The sequence below is a fragment of the Mus musculus genome, chromosome 18 (assembly GCF_000001635.26).
Source record: "Mus musculus strain C57BL/6J chromosome 18, GRCm38.p6 C57BL/6J".
NCBI classification, from domain to species: Eukaryota; Metazoa; Chordata; class Mammalia; order Rodentia; family Muridae; genus Mus; species Mus musculus.
In genome coordinates, this window is record NC_000084.6 from 90,218,051 (window position 1) to 90,234,780 (window position 16,730).

Below are 16,730 nucleotides of genomic sequence, written 5' to 3' on the forward strand. Positions count from 1 at the left end.
CAGGGCCAGGAAACAGGAGTGGATGGGTTGAGGAGCAGGGGGGATAAGGAGGGGATAGGGGATTTTTGGAGGGGAAACTAGGAAAGGGAATAACATTTGTAATGTAAATAAATAAAATATCTAATAAAAAATTTTAAAAAGAGTTTGAGCAATTAACTAAAGTATAGAGAATACTTAAAATAATATTTTTGGATATGGAAATTATGGCATACTGGAGTGTTGTTTGGAAAAATAAGAATGATACAGGCTAAACCCCTAAATGGTAGTAGATTTATAGATATAGGCAATTGATAGCAAAGAGGAGATATTGAATATCATACATATGAAAAAGTAGTAGGAACATATGGGCATGCTGCTATGTGTGTGCGTAGAGTTAGAGGAAGTAAGTCTGACATCTATGTCATCTCTTGGCATCCAGGCCCATAGTAAACAGGTACTGGGGAGGTAGAAATTACATGAGAGATGGCTCCAGTAGCATCATTTTCCAAGTCTTTCACTCCATCTGATTAGGTCTTAAATTCTATATCATGTTTTCTGAAACCCAGTGCTTTTTTATTATTTAAAGATTAATTAATTAATTAATTTACATCCAGATCATAGGCTTTCTTCTCTCTCCTCTTCTCTCCCTTCATTCTCTCCTCTTCTCTCCATTCACCCTTTTGTCCTCAGAGAAGGGGAAGCCATACCTTGGGTACCAATCCATCCTGGAACAACAGTCAGTGTAAGACAAATGTCATCCTTTCCAATTGAAGTCAGAGAAGGAAGCCCAGCTAGGGGAAAGGGATCCAAAGATAGGCAGCAGAGTCAGAGACAGCCCCTCCTCCAATTGTTAGGGAACCCACATGAACACCAAGCTACACATCTGCTATAGGGGCATAGGTCCAGCCAAAGCATGTTCTTTGGATGGTGGTTCAGTCTCTGTGAGCCTCCCATTGGCTAAGGTTAGTTGACTCTGTAGGTCTTTTTGTGGTCTCATTGACATGTTGGGCTTCCTCAATCCTTCCCTCCACTCTTCCACAAGACTCCCTGAGCTTCACCTAATGTTTGGTCATGGGTCTATGCATCTGTTTCCATCAGCTGCTTGATGAAGCCTCTCAGAAGACAGTTATGCTAGGCTCTTTTCTTCAAGCATAGCAGAATATCATTCATAGTGTCAGGAGTTGGCTCTCACCCCTGGGATGGGTCTCAAGTTAGGCCACTCATTGGTTAGCCATTCCCTCAATCTCTGCTACATCTTTATCCCTGCACATCTTGTAGGCAGGACAAATTTTGGGCAAAAGTTTTGTGGATGGGTACCAATCTACCCTGGAACATCAAGTCACTGTAAGACTAAGGCCATCCTATCCCACTGAAGTTAGAGAAGGCACCCCAGCTTCTATGGGTTGGTGTGCCTCTCCCTTCACTAGAAGTCCTGCCTGACTATAGGAGGTGGCCACTTCAAGCTTCATATTCCCCACTGTTAGGAGTCTCAGCTAGGGTTACCCCCACAGACTCCCAGGAGCCTCTCCCATTCCACGTCTCTGGATTGTCCCAGAAACGACCTTCACTGATTTCTGTTCTCTCTTCTAGTCCTCTTCCCTCCCACTTCTCCACACCTTATCTTCTCCCCCTCAACCCTGCTAACCTCCCCACCACCTCTCCCACCTAGTTTCCTCCCTCCATCTACCACTGATGTACATTTTATTTCCATTTCTGAATGAGATTCAAGCACCCTCCTGATTCAAGCACCCTCCTTTGGGCCCTCCTTGTTATTTCTTTATTTACATTGCTAATTTTATCCCCTTTCCTCATTTCCCCTCTGAAAACCCCCCTATCCTCTTATCTGGGCTTCTTTCCACAGTCCCTACTACACTCCAAGCTCAACTGGATTTCAGCTTCTTTTTTACTCTTTTTTTTTTCCTGGCCTTGTATCCACTGAAGAACATTCACTGTTTCTCCAACTTCCATCCATCTGCTCCCTTTCCTTGACTTTGCTGATAGCTAGTCAATTTAACCTTAAACTTTATGTTCCTTGTTGTTTGTATCTTTAGCCAAGTACCTTTTTAGTGAAACTAAGTAGTTATGCCTTGTTTCCCCAACATGATACCAGTTTTCAGAAAGATACTTTTCATTGTCTGTTTTCTTAAGAGGATTGTAAATTCTATGAAAGCAGAAACTACATTCATTCACATATATCTACATGTTTGCACCATGGAAGTAAGTGAGCTTAGCATTTTTGCACAGTATTGTATTTTCATTTCAAAAGTAAAGGCCCAGAATATAATAAGAACTTGGTGCATAGTTCTTCATTTAACTATTTTTACTATTAATTTACTTCTTTTGTTTGTTTTGCTGCTTGTATGTATGTATATTAAAAAGCATGTTTATTGCATTGCATTTGTGTAGAAGATAAAACAGTTTCCTAGAGTTTGTGATTTTTGGGATTAAGCTAAGGTTGTCAGAACTGACTCTAAGTGCCTTTATCTACTGAACCATCCAATTGGTCCTATGGTCTTACGTTCAGAATTTTTTTATGAAGATAAATGACTTTAATTCACCCTTTATTTTGTGACATCATCACTAGTGAATTAACACTCTTGGCAATATCAGACTTACCCATCCCTCGAGGAAAAAAGCAATGATTTATGAAATAATTATATTCTAAAGTTACTTTGTTTACAACCTGTCACCTTATCCATTAACAAGTCAATCAAATGTTTAGCCATGCTATAATGTGTAATATCGAACATAACATTATATTAAAGCAACTGTCACAAGCTTAACATGAAAATATGCATGAACCAGTGACTTGCACCTGGGAATAACATTCATAGCCATGAAAGGAAACTTATATGTACATATGGAAAGTCCCATTTCCAGAAGGATCCATCTTAACATGATACAAATTTGAGGAGTGAGATGTCAATCAAGAAAGAGATGTCTTAATAGTTAAAAAGGCATACTGCTTCTATAGAAGGCCTGAGTAGGCAATTCACAACCACCTCTATTCCAGGAGGATCCAACAGCCTCCTCTGACCTCCAAGAGGAGTAACACACATGAAAACAAACACACACACACAGAGAGAGTGAGAGAGACAGAGACAGAATTAAATAAATCAATCTTTAAAATATATAAAATATAAATTGGAAACTGTGCCTTAGGGGTTTTATTAGAATTGGAAATATGTTTTAATAATAAGTACAAAGTTTCCATGGGATTAAGTAAATAAAATACACCCCTCGTGGTCACCTAATCTATAACTTCATATCAAATAAGGGGTCCAAGAGCTCATGGCTGATAATGTTCCAGTGGCTCATGTCTAATTGTGGTAACTGATTCTTAAAATTCTTTGAACAGTAATAAAAAGGAAAAGGTCTTCAAGTTGAAGAGGGAGTGTTAAGATATGTAAAGAAACAGTTAAAACACATCAATGAAAAACAATGACTTTAATATTTTCTATAGCATACATTTAAATCACACTGGCTCTGTAAAGCAGATGTAATTGTTATGAAAATCTCTCTGGATTAACTATTGAGAGACACAGACATTTTTTAGAATACATAAATTTTTCTACATATAATTGTCATCTCAGGCATTCATAAAATATTTCTGTAATTCTATTGGCTTTTCCCTGGACATGTAATTACATTTTCTTTATTTATTTATTTTGTCTTTTGTCGAGACAGGGTTTCTCTATATAGCCCTGGCTGTCCTGGAACTCACTTTGTAGACCAGGCTGGCCTGGAACTCAGAAATCTGCCTGCCCCTGCCTCCCGAGTGCTGGGATTAAAGGTGTGCGCCACCATGCTCGGCTCATAGTTGCATTTTCTTTGCTAAATGCATATTGCATATACATGTTTTTGTTGTGGATACCTTAGAGACGTTGAATGTTTTACCGTCTGTGTTGCTTTTTTCTCCTAACACCAGATCTCTCACATCCTCAAGGTTGTGCTCATTTTAGTAAGAAAAAGTAAAGAGATCCTAAATGCATCTTTATAGGACTTCTGTTGCTTGATTTTCTTTGTGCTATTTTTTAATTCAGCAAATGAAAACAAAGATTTCTCATGGATTTGAGATTATATTCATCTCTTGTGGCACTGATGAGAATTTCAGATTTTTCTAGTCCTGTTCTCCCAAGATTACAAATAAATTCCAATACCATGATCCCCTAGAATGAAAGTTTTGTCTCTAAGAACATCATTTGACATGTGATGAAGACTTTACAAAGACTTAAGAGTTCACCAATCTAGGATTTTCTGAAATCTTGCTTATGAGCCCACAGTGTCCATAAAATTTTCAAAAAAAAAAAAAAAACCTTAAATACATGTTTTTAAAAGTTAATACATATAAAATAAATATACTTTCTCAAAACTTAATTCTTAGGAGTCTCCTGATTTGTGGTAACCATGCAGTCTTCCATTAAGTAGAATCTTACATGTTGCACACAAAGTGTTTACCTTTCTAATCTCTTAGTGGCGCACTGTTCCACTTCCTCCTGCCATTTTCTGGTAATAATGTTGTAACAAATAGCCCAGTTATTTCTCTTCAGCATCTGTTTGAAAGTATCTTTGTGATATACAAGAATAGATTTAATCAAAATATATTTCACAACAAAGGATGAATTGTATATAACTATTTGTGTAAACTTTTCACAAATTGCCTACATTTTGAAGAAAGAGAATGAGTAGCATGCTAACATACATAAAAGACAATCCATAAACAATTAGAGTTAGAGTTAGATTTGAATGGAACAACAATTTGAAGAGCTACTTTGGTACATACATTGAATATGTAAACATATGTATGTGTGTATATATATATATGTTTACATATTTCTAAATATATAACCATGCTCTGTTCAGTCTGTATGTTACTTATATGTATATGCTGTCAGTGCTGACTGCTTGGTAACCATTAATGCGTTCTTCTCTGGGAAAGACTACTACTTCTACTCTTAGCAATTCTTAGTGCACAGTGGAGGCTACTTAGGTCTTCCCCTGTCCATGTTAACATGGTTATTGCAGTTGTCCTTAATTCAGTTCATGTTTAGTCAGTCACAGTGATAAGAATTTTATGAGTAATTATGGTAAGATTTTTATGAGCTTCTGATATTCCTTGGAGATATAATCTCATCTCAAACTCTCTTATATCCTGGCTCTTACTATCTTTCTACTCCTTCTTGTACACTAATACCTGAGACTCAAACACAGGAGTTGTTTTGTAGATGTTTCCAAATGTAACAATTAATGAAAAAAGAGGCCATTAATTTGAAAGAGGACATGAAGAGGTATTTGGGGTGATTTGGAAGGAGGAAAGGGAAGTGGGAAAGGATGTACTTACGATTTCAAAAACTAAAAGAAATAAATTGTAAGAGAGAGAGAATTAACTTCCTAGAATGCCAAGAATCCTATGTTCTACTAAGGTAGAAAGAGTAAGGGAAAGGTAGGAATGAATGGAAAGGATTAGAAAGAGGAAGGGAAGAAGGCAAGCATAGGATATAGAAGCAGTTCTTGGTTCCCAACCTTTGGGTTGTCCCATTGGAGGTTGAATGACCTTCTCACAAGGATTGCATAAGGCCATCTGAAAATACGTATTTACATTAATATTCATAACCGTTGGGGATAGCCCTGGGGCTAATTACATTTGATGTTAATTCCACTCCCTTGTGAGGGGCTTTGAGCAAGGAATGAGTCAGCACTCAGGTGATTTCCTGTAAACCTGCTTCCCACTTTAATTTGTAAAATAAAGAAGAGCTGATGATTGGGCAGATAAAGGGAAGGTGGAGCAGAATGTTGAAAGAGGGAAGAAGGAGAAAATGGAAGAGGGAGAGGATGCAGAGGAGGAGGAAGAAGAAAAGCGAAGCAGAAAGAAGCACATGGTCTGGAGAAACCACAAGTTCTAAGAGGTCTCATAAGATGTGGAAGATGTTAGTATAACGGTAGATCAGCCCAATCTAGGTGCACAGCATGTATTAATATTAACTGATTTGTGTTTTCATTGCTGGGGCATATTTGGGTTGGAGACTTACCCCACTACATAACTAGCAAAGTCATAGTTATGAAGTAGCAAAAAATAATTTTATAGTTTGGGCTAATCACAACATGAGTATTGAAGAATCACAGCATTGGGAAGATTGAGAACCACTGAGTTAGAAGAAGTGAAGAGGTGATATGGTGGATTCCTTTGGGCTCAGATGCTTATGGCCACTTCTTTGCTAATATTATGCAGTTTATGTCATGGTCATCATTTCTCACCATCATGTAAATTCAAGCACAAAATGGAGAAAGCAATAAAAGTATAAAGAGATTAAAGTTAAAATTTTATTCAAAAGAATAAGCAAAGGATCTAAGTCTAGTAAATCATGGTTAAAGTTACAGGAGGAAGAAAAGATAACCAGTGATTATGATGGAAGCATCTCAATACATTTTGTCTTTAATGCATACGGATTTTACATAGCCATTTTCCACTAAAATACAACTCATAACTTAACCTTACCTGATGATATGCCCTGATTTGTAAAAAATGCCTTTATTTGCCTGATGTAAAAGTTGTCTTAGAGGCTTACTACCTCTGAGTGCTAAACTAGGCCTAGTCCTGGGAACTTCTAGCCTCCATACAACCAATCTAGGCTTAGAATGTTTTCAGCCTCTGAAACTTACTGCTGAATATTTCTCCCTTTCTTGCTTCTGAGCTCTGGCTGGCTGGTTCAACTCAGCTGTTCTGGTTTAAACTTCTCTTCAAGCTGACTGATTCTGTCTAGCATCTCTCAGTTTCTCCTAAGTTGCTCTGCTTGGCTTCAAACTAACTCTGGCAATCTGTTCTAACCTTCTGGCGTCTTCTCATTCTCTGGCTCATTCTGTCCTCATCTATGTCTTCTTCTCTTGTTGGAGTTTGTCAAAAGAGCCTCACTCACAAAGAACACAGAGACTGCCATCACTGCAAACCACAAGAGGTTTTTTTATTATTTCAACATGTTGAGGACCCTCCTCAACACGTGGGCAAGAGGAGAGACCCAGAACAAAGAAAAAACACACTTTTTATACTTTGTAAGGGGCAGATTTAGGCAACAGGGTAGCAGGCTTATTTTCATTGGGGTAGCAAGTAACCTTTTCAGGCATCGGTTGGTTTGCATAGTGACTACCTTTGGCCTAGTGACTCACTTTGCCTGCCCCCATGGTGTGTTATTATGATTTGGTCAGCAAAGCAGTAGTACACTTTGAACTTATGAGTCACCTATTAATGTCACAGCTATTAAAGTCACAGGGAATTTTATCAAGGTCAGAGCAGTTTGTGGTTTTTCTCAGAATTCAGTGTGGAGCGGGATAGGGAGATTTCTCTGGGAACTGTTACCTTGTTATGGTTATTTTTCTGAGAACAGCTCATTTTGTTTTGGCCACTGTAGACTTGGTCATTTTGACTGCTATGTTTCTGAAAAGGCTAGGGGAAAGGTGGTCTTGAACTTATTTTGGATTCTACACTCTCTCTGCAACCTGTCTCTATACAACTATCCTTATAAAATTGCCTCTCTCTCTCTCTCTCTCTCTCTCTCTCTCTCTCTCACTCACTCTCTCTCTCTCTCTTTCTCTCTGTGGTGCTCTCTTAAGTAGCCTTTTTTTTTCTGTTCTCATGAGAGTTGGGCCTATCCTATCAAATCTTTCTCCAATTCATAACTTTGTCTGACAACCAATTCAACATCATTTTCAAACATGGGTAATTCCTTCCACAAACTAATTTTACCTTCATTGTTTCAGATTAAAGGTATGAGCTAAGGGTGTGTCTGTGTTCCAGCCAGATGGATTAAATGCTAAGGGCTTAGCCACAATACAACTAGAAAAAGGTTTTTCCAGTATACAACACAAGCTTAGTGGTTCACAGTGTGATCAAATATCCTGCAACACTGTTTCCAAGAGGAGCTGGATTGCTAAATTGAGGTAAGCAGAACAGCTAACACTGACAAAGAACAAGATGATAGTAGTTGATTTCAGGAAACAGAGACCTTCGTGATAACCACTGGAAGAGGAATAAAATTATTGAGGTGCTTCAAGTTAAAAATGCATGAACACTAGTTTGCTGAGCTGTATTCATGCTGTTTTTTTATCAGCAATCCCTTTATTTTCCATATAGTGGAGATAGCACTTCTTAGTGCTGCTTTGGCAGGGCTGTATTCCTCTGAGGTCCCAGCCTATATATTCCAGCTAGAACATCAGACAATAATACAAACAATTACAAATGATCCTTGAGCATCTGAAGGAAAAAAAATCAGCAAATGATTGCTGCTTGCTACTGTAAAAACTTCCATCTCAAAATTTATCTTATGGCATTGAACTTGGTAGATTTATGTTTGACTATACCTCCCTACACAAAAACCTCTGGTTGGAAAGAAATCAAGTATATTCTAACATTTAACAAAAAAGTTAGTAAGTAATAAATTATGAGTAAACTGATCTACTTGTGCTGTTTGATTCAGTCCTGGGTCTTCTGAGACAGTGATCTCATTAGACACTGTCTCCATCTGTGTCCCTGTGTGAACCTACAGTCAGCCTCTTTCTTTAAGATTTCTTTTTTCATTCCACCTGAGACACTTACCACATTTTTCTCATAGATAAATGTGAATTTTAGTCTATCATCATTCTCACAATCTTAAAAGCAACAGGGTGTAAATTAATGAGATTTTCCCAAAATAGGCTTAGAGATAGGGAAGGATTTCTGTGCCATCCAAATAAAGACTTGCTAAAAAACTGGATGTTAGTTTAATTAATGTTCTGTTAGTTTAATCAAAGTGTCTCTCACATTCATCATTTTGTGATGATATGCAAGTTTTTAAAAAAATCACATTTTGACACCAGAAGGCATAAAAATTTGAGGTCAAAATTAGCTAAACTGCAACAATGAGGTGATAATTGCCAAGGGTAAAGGCAGCAGCAACAATGCATTTAGCCAAACACTAACACATTGAACGTGAACTGGGCACAATTTGTCTTGTCTCTAATACTTTCCATCTGTTAAGAAGTTATTTTTCCATTTTTTGAATTTTTTCTGAAAAAGGAGAACATTTTACATTAATCAAGTTTATATATTGCAATGTCAGTTCCAAACCATATGAGTCTGTTTGGCAGAACACCATTTTATTTATCTACTGATAAAAGGAAAAATTATCAGAATAAATGTAGCCAATGAATATTATAGCTGTAAGTTATAATCTTAGCTGTGACCATTTTTTCATAAGAGGCTGATGGTTCAAACATTTGCTCATGAATATTAGATGTCATACAAAGCTTTATAAAAGAGTCAATTATTGAGTCTGCTTTCTTGACAATGAGACATGGGTCTCAGTATTCTTTGAATTTTCCAAGAAATACTCTTTGATATACAGACTTGAAAATCATTTTCTTTTTAGAGTTTAACCCTTTCAAAAGATTATGTTTTATCTCTAAATTCTTGCATGAATAATTGACCTGAGAATGAACCTGTGTTAGTCAGGGTTTCTATTACTGCACAAACATCATGACCAAGAAACAAGTGGGGGGAGAAAAGGGTTTATTCAGCTTACAATCCCATGTTGCTGTTCATCACCAAAGGAAGTCAGGACTAGAACTCAGGCAGGTCAGGAAGCAGGAGCTGATGCAGACAGAGGCCATGGAGGGATGTAACTTAGTGACTTGCTTCCCCTGGCTTGCTTAGCTTGCTGTCTTATAGAACCCAAGACTACCAACCCAGATATGACACCACCCACAAGGGACCCTCCCTCCACCACCCCCCTTGATCACTAATTGAGAAAATGCCTTACAGTTGGATCTTATGGAAGCATTTCCTTGCCTGAAGCTCCTTTCTCTGTGATAACTCCAGCTTGTGTCAAGTTGACACACAAAACCATCCAGTACAGAACCCATCTCAATAAATAATACTTGAGTAGAAAACAAAAATATCTTCTTAAAATTAGATGATTCTTCTTTTCCTATTTACCATGGAACAATCATTCCCCATTGCTAATATACAAGTCTTTTTCAGTGGAGTTTTGCTTTTGCATTACATATATATGAAAACATTTCATCTTATATATTTTCCCTTTGAGACAAAATAATTAAATAACTTGAAAATCCTATTACTGAATATTTAAATTTTATAAACAAGCATTCAGAGAGAACAAGTCTGCTGGGTCCTACATAGCCATATGGATGGGATGGTGTGACATAGTTCCTGCCCCTAGAGCTGAGCTAGCAGGCATGGACCTTGATGAGTGTTACTGGTTAGTAGGCAAAAGGATTGTTTGTATAATAATGTGCATATTTTCATGTTCCTCCTACAGGGAAGGGTCTCCCTGCCAAGGTTAATGACTCCTTGATAATTAAAAACATCACAAGTCCTGGAGGCAAGGGTGTGTCCAGTGTTCCTCAAGAAAAATGATAAATGCTGTGACCTTCGGGACAGCCCTTAAGGCTGTGGGAAAGAACTCTAAAAACATGAGCTCAATAATATGTAAAGGATATTTATCAACTATGGATGCAACTTGAATTATATGAAGGGCTTCATGGACCTAAAATAATAGAGGCAGCTGCACTATGACCCAGCTTGTCAGAAAGATGTTAAGGAAGAAAAGAAAGAGATTTAGGGAATGCTGATCACAAAGCAAGATTCCACCCAGCTAAATTTATTGTTTGTGCTTACAAAGGCAGACAGATCGCCGAATTCTTTTGCAATGTTTACAAAAATAAATGTACTTGCATTCTTTTCCTAAGATTCAAGCAGCTAAGGTCATAAAATGGTGATTCATAGAATAATCAAAGGGGAAGTAAATGACTGAATTAATATGTAAATAAAGACTGGGATTTGGTCTGTAAGATAGAGCTTCCCAGAGAGAACTGCTTAAAGAGTGAATACAGTTCTTTTAGAATTTTTTCTAGCAGGATTTCTGATTTTGTTCAGAAAACCCAAAAGCTATCCTAGAGAGCTGTTCAGCTCTTTTGGATTTTTTTTCCCAGCAGCTTCTCTGACTTTAGTCAGAAAAATTCAAGAATTTTTTTTCTAGCATTTTTTCTGACTTTGGTCAGAAAACCATGAGCTATCCAGAGAAATTTTAGATTTTTTTTTTCATGAGAGAGCTGTCTCAAGCAGAGAGCTGTTTCTAGCAGAGATCTGTCTCTACCAGAGAGCTGTGTAAACAGAAAGCTATCTCACGCAGTCTTCTGAGCCAAGAGCTATCTACAGAGCTGTCTGGAGAGCCATCTTGAGCAGAAAACAGAACTGTCAACTTGTACCCACAAATGGCTTAGACAGCTTCCCATTTTCTTCCACTGCTCCCAAACACTCCTTCCTCAGAACCACCTCTCCAAGCCAAGGATGGTTCTTGGCACAAGTCAAAGGTAGGTATGGCATTTGGAAAAAGGAAAAATACTTCTACATTCATAATTTAAACATTATGATTATCTGAATTAACTCTTCGAAGGCAGTTAACAAATCAAACAAATATTTATGATAAAATCTTTAAACAAAATGTACATAAAGGTCTAAGGAAATGTCTTTGAGGTGAGAGGTGAATGTGATGACCAGAGAATCTGGATCCCTAGTAACCAAGAAAAGAATGATGACAATGGCAGTCTGATTATAGTTCCAAAACTCAGGAAACAGATACTTAGATACTTGTGGCAAGCTGATTAGCTAAACAGCCAATGAATGCTCTTTGTTCAGTGAGAGATGAAACCTCTAAGTATAAGGTAGCAAGTTCTGATAAGAACATCCAACTTCAACTCTGGACTTTACCCACTTAAATTTACATGCACACACCTTGGATATTATAAGAATGCAAAACCAAAGGAACTTACCCATAATATACACCGAAGTATATAAATTAAAACAACATCCTGAAGGTCATATTTGTAAAAGCCACAAGTAGCACTGTGAATAGAGTAGACTAAGAATGACTTTGTCACTTAAATTTTGCACACTAATAGAAAATGCTAGACAAGGAAATTAAACAAAAGAAAGAATTAAGTTGTACCTAAATTGAAAAAGAAGAAATAAGTATACCTTTGCTTTTACATGGTACAGTAAATGCAAAACCTCAGAAGACCTTAATATAAGTTTCCCAGAACTAATAAATAAATTATGTAAATGCAGGTTATAAGATAATAATACACAAATTGGAAGTGTTTCTTAATATTAATATAAAACAATCTAAAACATAACTGATAAAAATCTTATTTAGAATAAAAGCAAAAAGATAAAATCTTAAGAATAAATTTTTTTTATAATTTTTTTAATTAGGTATTTTCTTAAGAATAAATTTAACTGTGGAGTTTATGTATTATATACTGGAAAGTATAAGACATTGAAGAAAGTAAAAAAAATGAAAACTTATTTTATATATTAAAATTATTAACATTGTCTAAATATGTAATAAATACAATTTAGAGCAGCATACAAACTTAACAATATTGTCCTGTTTGTCTGTTGTCTCTTGGAAAACTGTTCTTTTCTAAAGAAGAAATAGAGGGAAACTGGACCTGGTGAAAAGAGGAGGTAGGTGGGATCTGAGAGGAGTAGAGGGAGGTAAAACTGTGGACCAGAAGTATTGTATTGATATATCTAATTTTAATAAAAACAAAGCAAACAAAACACAAAGTATTTTCAAAATCCCAAGCATATCTTTCAAAGAACTAGAAAAACTTTCAAAGTGTGTATTAAGAAAACCTGAATACTCAAAACAAATATAAAACAACAGAAGTTAGAGATACTGAATTCTCTATCCTAGCATAATTGGGTAAAATATGTAATCCCCAGTAGCAATAGTACCAATATTTATTTAATAATGTCTCTGATAATAATAATAGTAATAGAAATGACAGGGTAATGGCATATAAACACACAAATACAGAAATGAAGCTAACTGCAGAACAAGGAAATAAATCTATGCATGTCACAAATTTAATTTTCTTTAAGAATACCTAACGGGGCAATAGTATTCTATTTAATAAGTAATGTTAATATAACAGGATATGACACATACAAAATAATGAATTTGCATCTAATCATGCACCTTCACAAAAATCACCTAAAATTCATTAATCTGAAAGTATGTAGTGTTAAGAGAAAGTGCAGGAACAAACTCTTGACATTAACCTAGGCTTTAATTTGTATTTTTTATCTTTATTAAACCTATTTGTATTTTAATCTATTTAATCTATCATATTTTTAATCTAACACAAAATGCACTCTCACAAAGCCAAAACGAAGTTAGTACTATGGAGAATTGAAAGATTCTTACATGGCCAATAACATAATCTATGAAATGAAAAAGCTATGAAAGAGGAGACAATATTTATAAGACATATATTTAATAATATTCCAATATTCAACATGTATCAGGAGCTTGTGTAACTCAATAATAAAAATAATATCAGTTATTTTAATAAAGGGGACAAGAGACTGATATTCATATGCCTCCCCACCCAAAGGACACTCAAAATACCAGTAGATGTACAAACAGGAAGACACCACCATCATTACTTATCAGGGAAATACTAGTTAAATGTATGAGCTATCACCTACAGCTACTTTAAAACTATAAAAAAGATAAATGGAAAATTTGTTGGAGTATAGAAAAAGGGGAACTCCTATATCCTATGTCTTAGTGTGCAAATGAATATATAAATTATGGAAACTGATACAAAGATTACTTTAATGGATAGAATACCTATGTAATCTTACATTGCCTTTGTATAAATATAGGCCTAAGAGATATATGTTCTTTCACATGTATTGTAGAATTCCTCACTATAGCTAAGATGTATAAAGTGTATTTTCTTACATGAATGAATAAAAATATTTGACATATTTTAAATATCATTGTTTTCCTTCTATTTTTTTTAATTATTATTATGTCATTCCTCTCCTCTTCTTTCTTACTTGCAAATCTTCCCACATACCACTCCTTGCTTGCTTTCAAATTCATGGCTTCTCTTTCTTTTAATTGTTGCAATATTCATATATAATTCATAAACATAATTAAATAGCACTCCATATGGACAGTCTAGCAACAACATGTATAAACATGTAAGACATGAAAGTGGAACCAACAGGCATCTGAAAATAAATACTATATGAGATCAATTGATTGTGTGGTAGTTTGAATAAGAATAGTACTCACAAGCTCCTTTACCTAAATATTTGCTCCTCCATTGGTACAAATTTTTGTGAAGGGCTAGGGGCTATTGTTTTGTAGGCTTTAAGGTTTTAAAACCTACACTTTTCCCAGTTAATTCATTCTTCCTCCTGTCTGTGGATGTTAGAAGCTCTCAATTACTGCTCTGCCATCATGCCTGCTTGCCTGATGCCGTGTCTTTTTGCCATGATGAGTATGGACTGTAAACCTCTGGATCCATGAAATCCAAATAAAAAGCTTCAGAAGAGGACATAATATTTGCAGGCCATATATATAAGCTTCTTTTTAAGTTGCCTTGTATATTGTACAATAAAAAAGTAACTAAGACATTGTAGAATCATTCAAAAATCAAATCCACAGAATCTGATACTAAGAAAATTGGTACCAAGGATATATAGAAGGTACATAGCGACATGGAGGCAATGGCCAATGGTTTATTTTCACATATGTAGGATATATCAACTTGGAGATACAAGGCACCACAGAGTAACTACAGCTATTTATATTATATTACACACAGGAATTTATCTTAAGTACAGCTGATATATGCTTTTCACATGTAATGAGAATTGGTTTCTTTAAAAACACAGTTATGTATGTTTTTGTTTTAATCCCAGGTATGGGATAGAGGATACTTCAGATTGCCCAAAACTGCTATGATTTGTCTTGTGCTCTGGCAGGGATGTAGCTGGGAACATCTCAGCCTGGAGCAGGTTGAAAAGAGACACAGTAGGACTCTGGTGTGACTTTAAAGACTGATGGTCTCCAGATTTTCTAGTTCTCTAACTATACTGAATGCTGATGATAACTTCTAAAGAATCCCAAAAACTTTCTTGCTCATTCTGAAGGTTAAAAGCTGCTTGTTTAGGTGATTAACACCTGTAGCCTAACAGCAGGGACTTAAGTAATGTGGCCATTGTTCTATCTCTGCCGAAATTGCTCAGCTCTAACTTTCAGCCTGCTAGTTGAAGTCATGGGAAGAAAAAGGGACACTTTGATTTTGTTTTGTTTTGATTTTATTAATTTTTATTAATCATTTTATTTGTTTACATCTCAAATGATATCCCTCTTCCCGGTGGTTAACTTCCACAACCCCCCATCCCATCTTCCCTCTCCCCCCTCCACTTTGCCTTAATGAGGGTGCTCCCCCACCCACCCACTCCAACCTCACCACTCCAGCATCCCCCTACACTGGGGCATCAAATATCCACATGACCAAAGGCTTCCCCTCCCATTGATGTCAGACAAGGCCATCCTCTACTACAAATGTATCTGGAGCCATGGATCCCTCCCTGTGCACTCCTTGGTTGGTGGTGTAGTCCCTGGGAGCACTGGGTGGCCCAGCCAGCCAATATTGTTCTTCCTATGGGGTTGCAATTCCCCTCCTCTCCTCCAGTCCTTCCACCAGCTCCCCCACCGGGTTCCCAAGCTCTGTCTGATGGTTGGCATCCACATCTGCACTGGTCAGTTACTAGAAGAACCTCCCAGGGAACAGCCACATCAATCTCCTGTCAGCAAGCACCTCTTAGCAACAGCAACAGTGTTGGGATTTGGTGTCTGCAGACAGTATGGATCTCCATGTAGGGCTAATATTGTCTCTTATTTGTATGTCCTAGCTCTAAATTCTCACATTTGGGTATACAACCCAAAGTATACTCAAATTGCACAAGACAACAGATAGGCAGCATAAGGGAAAGGGGAAAAATGAACTCTAGAAATAGGTATAACAGGACATAGATGCTATAAAGTGAAAGGGAAAGAAGGAGATTTTTAACTGGGGATAGGTGAGGGAAGACAATACACAGTGAGAGGAAGAGAAGTAAACAACACTAAGTATGTTTGTAAAAATCACAGAGAACCATTACTTTACAAACTTACTTTAAAATTCTGTGTGTGTGTGTGTGTGTGTGTGTGTGTGTGTGAAAATGATTTAAGGAGTTATGTCATACCCAGTAATCATTTTTTCCCACAAGAGCCATAAACTATCTTACAAACAGTGCCATATATAAGAAACCTCACTCTCCATTGTTAGTCATAGGAGGCACACTCACTCCCAAAACAATATATGTTATTTTAATTGCCCTGAGTTGTCTTCAATAACTTGAGTGTAAGACCCTATTAACTGAATATGCTTACCACTTCAGACACAAGATTTGGATGAACCTGACCTGAAAACCTCCTTCCTGAGGACTAGCTCTCATATTGTTGGAAGATATTAAGCAAATGACAAATGGGAAAAGGAAATAAATAGTCTTACCCACCTGAAGAACCTGTTACTCACAATAATGACAAGTATGGCAAGATATCATCATTGGTTTGATATTGTTACTTATATTTTGTCAGTAATAAACAGATATCTAATTTGGCTTAAGGTCTACTCATTAGAAGGTAATCTAGTACTAGTACAATTACACATAACTGGAAAGGTCATAGACCCCCAAAACTTACAATTTCCATTTTTCAAAATATCAAAAAGCTTCTGACTGTATTCTAAACACCTTTATATCCAGAGATAAGTATAAATTTTACTCTTTATCAAAGAAATTTCTTTTTGCAACTGAAGGAGGTTATTAATGAAATCCACAATAATTA

General features: G+C 36.4%; 1 non-coding gene across 1 annotated transcript; it reads left to right on the plus strand.

The window, feature by feature from the left end:
* Positions 1-10,848: 10,848 nt before the first annotated feature.
* On the plus strand, positions 10,849-10,912 carry Gm23859. The gene has a single exon (XR_003952718.1). It is a non-coding gene; the product is annotated as a U7 small nuclear RNA (small nuclear RNA).
* Positions 10,913-16,730: the final 5,818 nt, after the last annotated feature.